This window comes from Ipomoea nil, unplaced genomic scaffold, assembly GCF_001879475.1.
Source record: "Ipomoea nil cultivar Tokyo-kokei standard unplaced genomic scaffold, Asagao_1.1 scaffold2595, whole genome shotgun sequence".
Taxonomy (NCBI): Eukaryota; Viridiplantae; Streptophyta; class Magnoliopsida; order Solanales; family Convolvulaceae; genus Ipomoea; species Ipomoea nil.
In genome coordinates this window covers 722-12,074 of record NW_017619023.1, presented here as the reverse complement: position 1 = coordinate 12,074, position 11,353 = coordinate 722, and the positions used below count along the sequence as shown (strand labels likewise).

The 11,353-nt window shown below is 28.9% G+C and overlaps 3 non-coding genes across 3 annotated transcripts; all 3 read right to left on the bottom strand.

The window, feature by feature from the left end:
* Positions 1-3,729: 3,729 nt before the first annotated feature.
* Positions 3,730-3,801, bottom strand: TRNAG-UCC. The gene has a single exon. It is a non-coding gene; the product is annotated as a tRNA-Gly (tRNA).
* A 4,299-nt stretch (positions 3,802-8,100) lies between these two features.
* On the bottom strand, positions 8,101-8,172 carry TRNAG-UCC. Its single transcript has one exon. It is a non-coding gene; the product is annotated as a tRNA-Gly (tRNA).
* A 2,665-nt stretch (positions 8,173-10,837) lies between these two features.
* TRNAG-UCC lies at positions 10,838-10,909 on the bottom strand. The gene has a single exon. It is a non-coding gene; the product is annotated as a tRNA-Gly (tRNA).
* Positions 10,910-11,353: the final 444 nt, after the last annotated feature.

The window sequence follows — 11,353 nt, the reverse complement described above, 5'->3', positions numbered from 1 at the left end:
TAATAAAAATTACAAAAATCAAAATAATACGAAGCTTTCATTTCAAGTTTCAACAACCGATTGAAACAACTTGTTTAGTATATATTTTAAAATATTAAGAGGTGAATAAATTGATATCAAAATTACAAACTGGTAAAATATAAAAGTTTGTTTAATAGAAGTGTGAATATAAATTTTATTTAAAAATATATATAAAATGAATTTATATAATAAATTATTAAATTTAAAAGAGTTTAGTCCATAGGGTTGCTAAATCGAGAAGCAAAACTTAACGAGAGGCTTAACGAATGCAAAGGTAATGCGTTTGCCGGGACTTGAACCCGTTCTACAAACGCAATTTCATTATATGGTACTTTCTTTGTATAACGCTATGACATTACATTCTCAACGGGAATGTCATAATGTTATTGAGAATATGAATTATGTAATTTTCGAATCTCTATATCTAGGTGAGGCCTAAGCGCATATCCTTAAACAATTCTTGGATTCAATGCAATATTTCATCTTGTTTGTCTTCCTTAGGTTTGAACAAAGACCTTCTTATGAAATTCAATGAGTAAGTTAAAAACAATAAATAATTAACAGAATATTTTGTTACAAAAGTATACACTGAAGGGTCCATGTTATTTATTAAAAAGTAAGTGATATAATAGAGGGTAATGTAGAAAAAAATAATAAAAATTACAAAATCAAATAATACGAAACTTTCATTTCAAGTTTCAACAACCGATTGAACAACTTGTTTTAGTAGATATTTTAAAAATATTAAGAGGTGAATAAATTGATATCAAAATTACAAACTGGTAAAATATAAAAGAGTAGTCCATTAGGCTAAAGCGAAACTTAACGAAATTAAGCTCTGGGGCTGATGTTTGGTTTGCTTAATTCGAGAGGCTTAACGAATGCAAAGGTAATGCGTTTGCGGAGTCGAACCCGGTCTATTGCTTGGAAGGCAATTATCCTAACCGTTGGACTACAAACGCAATTTCATTATATGGTACTTTCTTTGTATAACGCTATGACATCTACATTCTCAACCGGGAATGTCATAATGTTATTGAGAATATGAATTATGTAATTTTCGAATCCTATTTCTAGGTGAGGCCTAAACGCATATCCTTAAACAATTCTTGGATTCAATGCAATATTTCATCTTGTTTGTCTTCCTTAGGTTTGAACCAAAGACCTTCTTATGAAATTCAATGAGTAAGTTAAAAACAATAAATAATTAACAGAATATTTTTTACAAAAGTATACACTGACGGGGTCCATGTGTATTTATGAAAAAGTAAGTGATATAATAGAGGGTAATGTATAAAAAAATAATAAAAATTACAAAAATCAAAATAATACGAAGCTTTCATTTCAAGTTTCAACAACCGATTGAACCAACTTGTTTTAGTAGATATTTTTAAAAATATTAAGAGGTGAATAAATTGATATCAAAATTACAAACTGGTAAAATATAAAATTTGTTTAATAGAAGTGTGAATATAAATTTTATTTAAAAATATATATATAAAATGGAATTTATATAATAAATTATTAAATTTGAAAGAGTTTAGTCCATAGGGTTGCTTAAATCGAGAAGCAAAACTTAACGAATTACGCTCTTGCTTAATTCGAGAGCTTAACGAATGCAAAGGTAATGCGTTTTGCCGGAGTGAACCCGGTCTATTGCTTGGAAGGCAATTATCCTAACCGTTGGACTACAAACGCAATTTCATTATATGGTACTTTCTTTTTATAACGCTATGACATTTACATTCTCAACCGGAATGTCATAATGTTATTGAGAATATGAATTATGTAATTTTCGAATCTCTATATTCTAGGTGAGGCCTAAGCGCATATCCTTAAACAATTCTTGGATTCAATGCAATATTTCATCTTGTTTGTCTTCCTTAGGTTTGAACAAAGACCTTCTTATGAAATTCAATGAGTAAGTTAAAAACAATAAATAATTAACAGAATATTTTGTTACAAAAGTATACACTGAGGGTCCATGTATATTTATTAAAAAGTAAGTGATATAATAGAGGGTAATGTAGAAAAAAATAATAAAAATTACAAAAATCAAATAATACGAACTTTCATTTCAAGTTTCAACAACCGATTGAACAAACTTGTTTTAGTAGATATTTTAAAAATATTAAGAGGTGAAATTGATATCAAAATTACAAACTGGTAAAATATAAAAGAGTTTAGTCCAGAAGGTTGCTTAATCGAGAAGCCAAACTTAACGAAATTAAGCTCTGGCTGCATGTTTGTTTGCTTAATTCGAGAGGCTTAACGAATGCAAAGGTAATGCGTTTGCCGGGAGTGAACCCGGTCTATTGCTTGGAAGCAATTATCCTAACGTTGGACTACAAACGCAATTTCATTATATGGTACTTTCTTTGTATAACGCTATGACATCTACATTCTCAACCGGGAATGTCATAATGTTATTGAGAATATGAATTATGTAATTTTCGAATCCTATTTCTAGGTGAGGCCTAAACGCATATCCTTAAACAATTCTTGGATTCAATGCAATATTTCTTCTTGTTTGTCTTCCTTAGGTTTGAACCAAAGACCTTCTTATGAAATTCAATGAGTAAGTAAAAACAATAAATAATTAACAGAATATTTTTTACAAAAGTATACACTGAAGGGGTCCATGTATATTTATAAAAGTAAGTGATATAATAGAGGGTAATGTAAAAAAATAATAAAAATTACAAAAATCAAATAATACGAAACTTTCATTTCAAGTTTCAACAACCGATTGAAAAAACTTGTTTTAGTAGATATTTTAAAATATTAAGAGGTGAATAAATTGATATCAAAATTACAAACTGGTAAAATATAAAAGTTTGTTTAATAGAAGTGTGAATATAAATTTATTTAAAAAAATATATATAAAATGAATTTATATAATAAATTATTAAATTTTAAAAGAGTTTAGTCCATAGGGTTGCTTAAATCGAGAAGCAAAACTTAACGAGAGCTTAACGAATGCAAAGGTAATGCGTTTGCCGGAGTTGAACCCGGTCTATTGCTTGGAAGGCAATTATCCTAACCGTTGGACTACAAACGCAATTTCGTAATTATATTGTTGGGGCTATGACATCTACATTCTCAAGGAATGTCATAATGTTATTGAGAATATGAATTATGTAATTTTCGAATCTCTATTTCTAGTGAGGCCTAAACGCATATCCTTAAACAATTCTTGGATTCAATGCAAATTTTCATCTTGTTTGTCTTCCTTAGGTTTGAACCAAAGACCTTCTTATGAAATTCAATGAGTAAGTTAAAAACAATAAATAATTTACAGAATATTTTTTACAAAAGTATACACTGACGGGGTCCATGTGTATTTATTGAAAAAGTAAGTGATATAATAGAGGGTAATGTATAAAAATAAAAAATTACAAAAATCAAAATAATACGAAGCTTTCATTTCAAGTTTCAACAACCGATTGAACAACTTGTTTTAGTAGATATTTTAAAAATATTAAGAGTGAATAAATTGATATCAAAATTACAAACTGGTAAAATATAAAAGTTTGTTTAATAGAAGTGTGAATATAAATTTTATTTAAAAAATATTATAATGGAATTTATATAATAAATTATTAAATTGAAAAGTTTAGTCCATAGGGTTGCTTAAATCGAGAAGCAAAACTTAACGAAATTATGCTCTAGGGCTAATTCAAAGAGGCTTAACGAATGCAAAGGAAATGCGTTTGCCGGGAGTTGAACCTGGGTCTATTGCTTGGAAGGCAATTATCCTAACCGTTGGACTACAAACGCAATTTCATTATATGGTACTTTCTTTGTATAAACTATGACATTTACATTCTCAACCGGGAATGTCATAATGTTATTGAGAATATGAATTATGTAATTTTCGAATCTCTATATCTAGGTGAGGCCTAAGCGCATATCCTTAAACAATTCTTGGATTCAATGCAATATTTCATCTTGTTTGTCTTCCTTAGGTTCGAACCAAAGACCTTCTTATGAAATTCAATGAGTAAGTTAAAAACAATAAATAATTAACAGAATATTTTTACTAAAGTATACACTGACGGGGTCCATGTGTATTTATGAAAAAGTAAGTGATATAATAGAGGGTAATGTATAAAAAAATATTAAAAATTACAAAAATCAAAATAATACGAAGCTTTCATTTCAAGTTTCAACAACCGATTGAAACAACTTGTTTTAGTTGATATTTTAAAAATATTAAGAGGTGAATAAATTGATATCAAAATTACAAACTGGTAAAATATAAAAGTTTGTTTAATAGAAGTGTGATATAAATTTTATTTAAAAAATATATATATAATATGGAATTTATATAATAAATTATTAAATTTTAAAAAGAGTTTAGTCCATAGGGTTGTTTAAATCGAGAAGTAAAAACTTAACGAAATTACGCTCTAGGGCTTGCTTAATTCGAGAGGCTTAACGAATACAAAGGTAATGCGTTTGCGGGTGTTGAACCCGGGTCTATTGCTTGGAAGGCAATTATCCTAACCGTTGACTACAAACGCAATTTCATTATATGGTACTTTCTTTTATAACGCTATGACATTTACATTCTCAACCGGGAATATCATAATGTTATTGAGAATATGAATTATGTAATTTTCGAATCTCTATATCTAGGTGAGGCCTAAGCGCATATCCTTAAACAATTCTTGGATTCAATGCAATATTTCATCTTGTTTGTCTTCCTTAGGTTCGAACCAAAGACCTTCTTATGAAATTCAATGAGTAAGTTAAAAACAATAAATAATTAACAGAATATTTTTTACAAAAGTATACACTGACGGGGTCCATGTATATTTATGAAAAAGTAAGTGATATAATAGAGGGTAATGTATACAATAATAAAAATTACAAAAATCAAAATAATACGAAGCTTTCATTTCAAGTTTCAACAACCGAGTGAACCAACTTGTTTTAGTAGATATTTTAAAAATATTAAGAGGTGAATAAATTGATATCAAAATTACAAACTGGTAAAATATAAAAGTTTGTTTAATAGAAGTGTGAATATAAATTTTATTTAAAAAAATATATATAATATGGAATTTATATAATAAATTATTAAATTTGAAAAGAGTTTAGTCCATAGGGTTGATTAAATCGAGAAGCAAAACTTAACGAAATTACGCTCTACGGCTTGCTTAATTCGAGAGGCTTAACGAATGCAAAGGTAATGCGTTTGCCGGGAGTTAAAACCCGGTTCTATTGCTTGGAAGGCAATTATCCTAACGTTGGACTACAAACGCAATTTCATTATATGGTACTTCTTTGTTATAACGCTATGACATTTACATTCTCCAACCGGAATGTCATAATGTTATTGAGAATATGAATTATGTAATTTTCGAATCTCTAATATCTAGGTGAGGCCTAAGCGCATATCCTTAAACATTCTTGGATTCAATGCAATATTTCATCTTGTTTGTCTTCCTTAGGTTCAAACCAAAGACCTTCTTATGAATTCAATGAGTAAGTTAAAAACAATAAATAATTAACAGAATATTTTTTACAAAAGTATACACTGACGGGTCCATGTGTATTTATTGAAAAAGTAAGTGATATAATAGAGGGTAATGTATATACAAATAATAAAATTACAAAAATCAAAATAATACGAAGCTTTCATTTCAAGTTTCAACAACCGATTGAACCAACTTGTTTTAGTAGATATTTTAAAAATATTAAGAGGTGAATAAATTGATATCAAAATTACAACTGGTAAAATATAAAAGTTGTTTAATAGAAGTGTGAATATAAATTTTATTTAAAAAATATATATAATATGGAATTTATATAATAAATTATTAAATTTGAAAAGATTTAGTCCATAGGGTTGCATTAAATCGAGAAGCAAAACTTAAACGAAATTACGCTCTACGGCTTGCTTAATTCGAGAGGCTTAACGAATGCAAAGGTAATGCGTTTGCCGGAGTTAAACCGGTTCTATGCTTGGAAGGCAATTATCCTAACGTTGGACTACAAACGCAATTTCATTATATGGTACTTTCTTTTTATAACGCTATGACATTTACATTCTCACCGGAATGTCATAATGTTATTGAGAATATGAATTATGTAATTTTCGAATCTCTATATCTAGGTGAGGCCTAAGCGCATATCCTTAAACAATTCTTGGATTCAATGCAATATTTCATCTTGTTTGTCTTCCTTAGGTTCAAACCAAAGACCTTCTTATGAAATTCAATGAGTAAGTTAAAAACAATAAATAATTAACAGAATATTTTTTACAAAAGTATACACTGGCGGGTCCATGTGTATTTATGAAAAAGTAAGTGATATAATAGAGGGTAATGTATAAAAAATAATAAAAATTACAAAAATCAAAATAATACGAAGCTTTCATTTCAAGTTTCAACAACCGATTGAAACAACTTGTTTTAGTAGATATTTTAAAAATATTAAGAGGTGAATAAATTGATATCAAAATTACAAACTGGTAAAATATAAAAGTTTGTTTAATAGAAGTGTGAATATAAATTTTATTTAAAAAAATATACATAATATGGAATTTATATAATAAATTATTAAATTTGAAAAGAGTTTAGTCCATAGGGTTGCTTAAATCGAGAAGCAAAACTTAACGAAATTATGCTCTAGGGCTAATTCGAGAGGCTTAACGAATGCAAAGGTAATGCGTTTGCCGGGAGTTAAACCCGGTCTATTGCTTGGAAGGCAATTATCCTAACCGTTGGACTACAAACGCAAATTTCATTATATGGTACTTTCTTTGTATAACGCTATGACATTTACATTCTCAACCGGAATGTCATAATGTTATTGAGAATATGAATTATGTAATTTTTGAATCCCTATTTCTAGTGAGGCCTAAACGCATATCCTTAAACAATTCTTGGATTCAATGCAATATTTCATCTTGTTTGTCTTCCTTAGGTTTGAACCAAAGACCTTCTTATGAAATTCAATGAGTAAGTTAAAAACAATAAATAATTAACAGAATATTTTTTACAAAAGTATACACTGACGGGGGTCCATGTGTATTTATGAAAAAGTAAGTGATATAATAGAGGGTAATGTATAAAAAAATAATAAAAATTACAAAAATCAAAATAATACGAAGCTTTCATTTCAAGTTTCAACAACCGATTGAACAACTTGTTTTAGTAGATATTTTAAAAATATTAAGAGGTGAATAAATTGATATCAAAATTACAAACTGGTAAAATATAAAAGAGTTTAGTCGATAAGGTTGCTTAAATCGAGAAGCAAACTTAACGAAATTAAGCTCAGGGCTGCATGTTTGGTTTGCTAATTCGAGAGGCTTAACGAATGCAAAGGTAATGCGTTTGCGGGAGTCGAACCCGGTCTATTGCTTGGAAGGCAATTATCCTAACCGTTGGACTACAAACAAATTTCATTATATGGTACTTTCTTTGTATAACGCTATGACATTTACATTCTCAACCGGGAATGTCATAATGTTATTGAGATATGAATTATGTAATTTCGAATCTCCAAATCTAGGTGAGGCCTAACCGCATATCCTTAAACAATTCTTGGATTCAATGCAATATTTCATCTTGTTTGTCTTCCTTAGGTTCGAACCAAAGACCTTCTTATGAAATTCAATGAGTAAGTTAAAAACAATAAATAATTAACAGAATATTTTTTACAAAAGTATACACTGACGGGGTCCATGTGTATTTATGAAAAAGTAAGTGATATAATAGAGGGTAATGTATAAAAAATAATAAAAATTACAAAAATCAAAATAATACGAAGCTTTCATTTCAAGTTTCAACAACCGATTGAAACAACTTGTTTTAGTAGATATTTTAAAAATATTAAGAGGTGAATAAATTGATATCAAAATTACAAACTGGTAAAATATAAAAGTTTGTTTTAATAGAAGTGTGAATATAAATTTTATTTAAAAAATATATATAATATGGAATTTATATAATAAATTATTAAATTTGAAAGAGTTAGTCCATAGGGTTGATTAAATCGAGAAGCAAAACTTAACGAAATTATGCTCTAGGGCTAATTCAAGAGGCTTAACGAATGCAAAGGTAATGCGTTTGCCGGGAGTTAAACCCGGGTCTATTGCTTGGAAGGCAATTATCCTAACCGTTGGACTACAAACGCAAATTTCATTATATGGTACTTTCTTTGTATAACGCTATGACATTACATTCTCAACTGGGAATGTCATAATGTTATTGAGAATATGAATTATGTAATTTTCGAATCCCTATTTCTATGTGAGGCCTAAACGCATATCCTTAAACAATCCTTGGATTCAATGCAATATTTCTCTTGTTTGTCTTCCTTAGGTTTGAACCAAAGACCTTCTTATGAAATTCAATGAGTAAGTTAAAAACAATAAATAATTAACAGATATTTTTTACAAAAGTATACACTCACGGGTCCATGTGTATTTATGAAAAAGTAAGTGATATAATAGAGGGTAATGTATAAAAATAATAAAAATTACAAAAATCAAATAATACGAAGCTTTCATTTCAAGTTTCAACAACCGATTGAAACAACTTGTTTTAGTAGATATTTTAAAAATATTAAGAGGTGAATAAATTGATATCAAAATTACAACTGGTAAAATATAAAAGAGTTTAGTCGATAAGGTTGCTTAAATCGAGAAGCAAACTTAACGAAATTAAGCTCTAGGGCTGCATGTTTGGTTTGCGTAATTCGAGAGGCTTAACAAATGCAAAGGTAATGCGTTTGCCGGGAGTTGAACCCGGTCTATTGCTTGGAAGGCAATTATCCTAACCGTTGACTACAAACACAATTTCATTATATGGTACTTTCTTTGTATAACGCTATGACATTTACATTCTCAACCGGGAATGTCATAATGTTATTGAGAATATGAATTATGTAATTTTCGAATCTCCAAATCTAGGTGAGGCCTAAGCGCATATCCTTAAACAATTCTTGGATTCAATGCAATATTTCTTGTTGTTTGTAGGTTCGAACCAAAGACCTTCTTATGAAATTCAATGAGTAAGTTAAAAACAATAAATAATTAACAGAATATTTTTTACAAAAGTATACACTGACGGGGTCCATGTGTATTTATGAAAAAGTAAGTGATATAATAGAGGGTAATGTATAAACAAATAATAAAAATTACAAAAATCAAAATAATACGAAGCTTTCATTTCAAGTTTCAACAACCGATTGAACCAACTTGTTTTAGTAGATATTTTAAAAATATTAAGAGGTGAATAAATTGATATCAAAATTACAAACTGGTAAAATATAAAAGTTTGTTTAATAGAAGTGTGAATATAAATTTTATTTAAAAATATATATATAAAATGGAATTTATATAATAAAATTAAAAATTTGAAAAGAGTTTAGTCCATAGGGTTGCTTAAATCGAGAAGCAAAACTTAACGAAATTATGCTCTAGGGCTTGCTTAATTCGAGAGGCTTAACGAATGCAAAGGTAATGCGTTTGCCGGGAGTTAAACCCGGTTCTATTGCTTGGAAGGCAATTATCCTAACCGTTGGACTACAAACGCAATTTATTATATGGTACTTTCTTTTTATAACGCTATGACATTTACATTCTCAACCGGGAATGTCATAATGTTATTGAGAATATGAATTATGTAATTTTCGAATCTCTATATCTAGGTGAGGCCTAAGCGCATATCCTTAAACAATTCTTGGATTCAATGCAATATTTCATCTTGTTTGTCTTCCTTAGGTTCAAACCAAAGACCTTCTTATGAAATTCAATGAGTAAGTTAAAAACAATAAATAATTAACAGAATATTTTTTTACAAAAGTATACACTGGCGGGGTCCATGTGTATTTATGAAAAAGTAAGTGATATAATAGAGGGTAATGTATAAACAAATAATAAAAATTACAAAAATCAAATAATACGAAGCTTTCATTTCAAGTTTCAACAACCGATTGAACCAACTTGTTTTAGTAGATATTTTAAAAATATTAAGAGGTGAATAAATTGATATCAAAATTACAAACTGGTAAAATATAAAGAGTTTAGTCCATAAGGTTGCTTAAATCGAGAAACGAAACTTAACAAAATTAAGTCTAGGGCTGCATGTTTGGTTTGCTTAATTCGAGAGGCTTAACGAATGCAAAGGTAATGCGTTTGCGGGAGTCGAACCCAGGTCTATTGCTTGGAAGGCAATTATCCTAACCGTTGGACTACAAACGAAATTTCATTATATGGTACTTTCTTTGTATAACGGTATGACATCTACATTCTCAACCGGGAATGTCATAATGTTATTGAGAATATGAATTATGTAATTTTCGAATCCCTATTTCTAGGTGAGGCCTAAACGCATATCCTTAAACAATTCTTGGATTCAATGCAATATTTCATCTTGTTTGTCTTCCTTAGTTCGAACCAAAGACCTTCTTATGAAATTCAATGAGTAAGTTAAAAACAATAATATTTAACAGATATTTTGTTACAAAAGTATACACTGAAGGGGTCCATGTATATTTATTAAAAAGTAAGTGATATAATAGAGGGTAATGTAGAAAAAAATAATAAAATTACAAAAATCAAATAATACGAAACTTTCATTTCAAGTTTCAACAACCGATTGAACAACTTGTTTTAGTAGATATTTTAAAAATATTAAGAGGTGAATAAATTGATATCAAAATTACAAACTGGTAAAATATAAAAGAGTTTAGTCCATAAGGTTGCTTAAATCGAGAAGCGAAACTTAACGAAATAAGCTCTAGGGCTGCATGTTTGGTTTGCGTAATTCGAGAGGCTTAACGAATGCAAAGGTAATGCGTTTGCCGGGAGTTGAACCCAGGTCTATTGCTTGGAAGGCAATTATCCTAACCGTTGGACTACAAACGCAATTTCATTATATGGTACTTTCTTTGTATAACGCTATGACATCTACATTCTCACCGGGAATGTCATAATGTTATTGAGAATATGAATTATGTAAATTTTCGAATCCCTATTTCTAGGTGAGGCCTAAACGCATATCCTTAAACAATCCTTGGATTCAATGCAATATTTCTTCTTGTTTGTCTTCCTTAGGTTTGAACCAAAGACCTTCTTATGAAATTCAATGAGTAAGTTAAAAACAAATAAATAATTAACAGAAATTTTTTTTACAAAAGTATACACTGACGGGGTCCATGTGTATTTATGAAAAAAGTAAGTGATATAATAGAGGGTAATGTATAAACAAATAATAAAAATTACAAAAATCAAAATAATACAAAGCTTTCATTTCAAGTTTCAACAACCGATTGAACCAACTTGTTTTAGTAGATATTTTAAAAATATTAA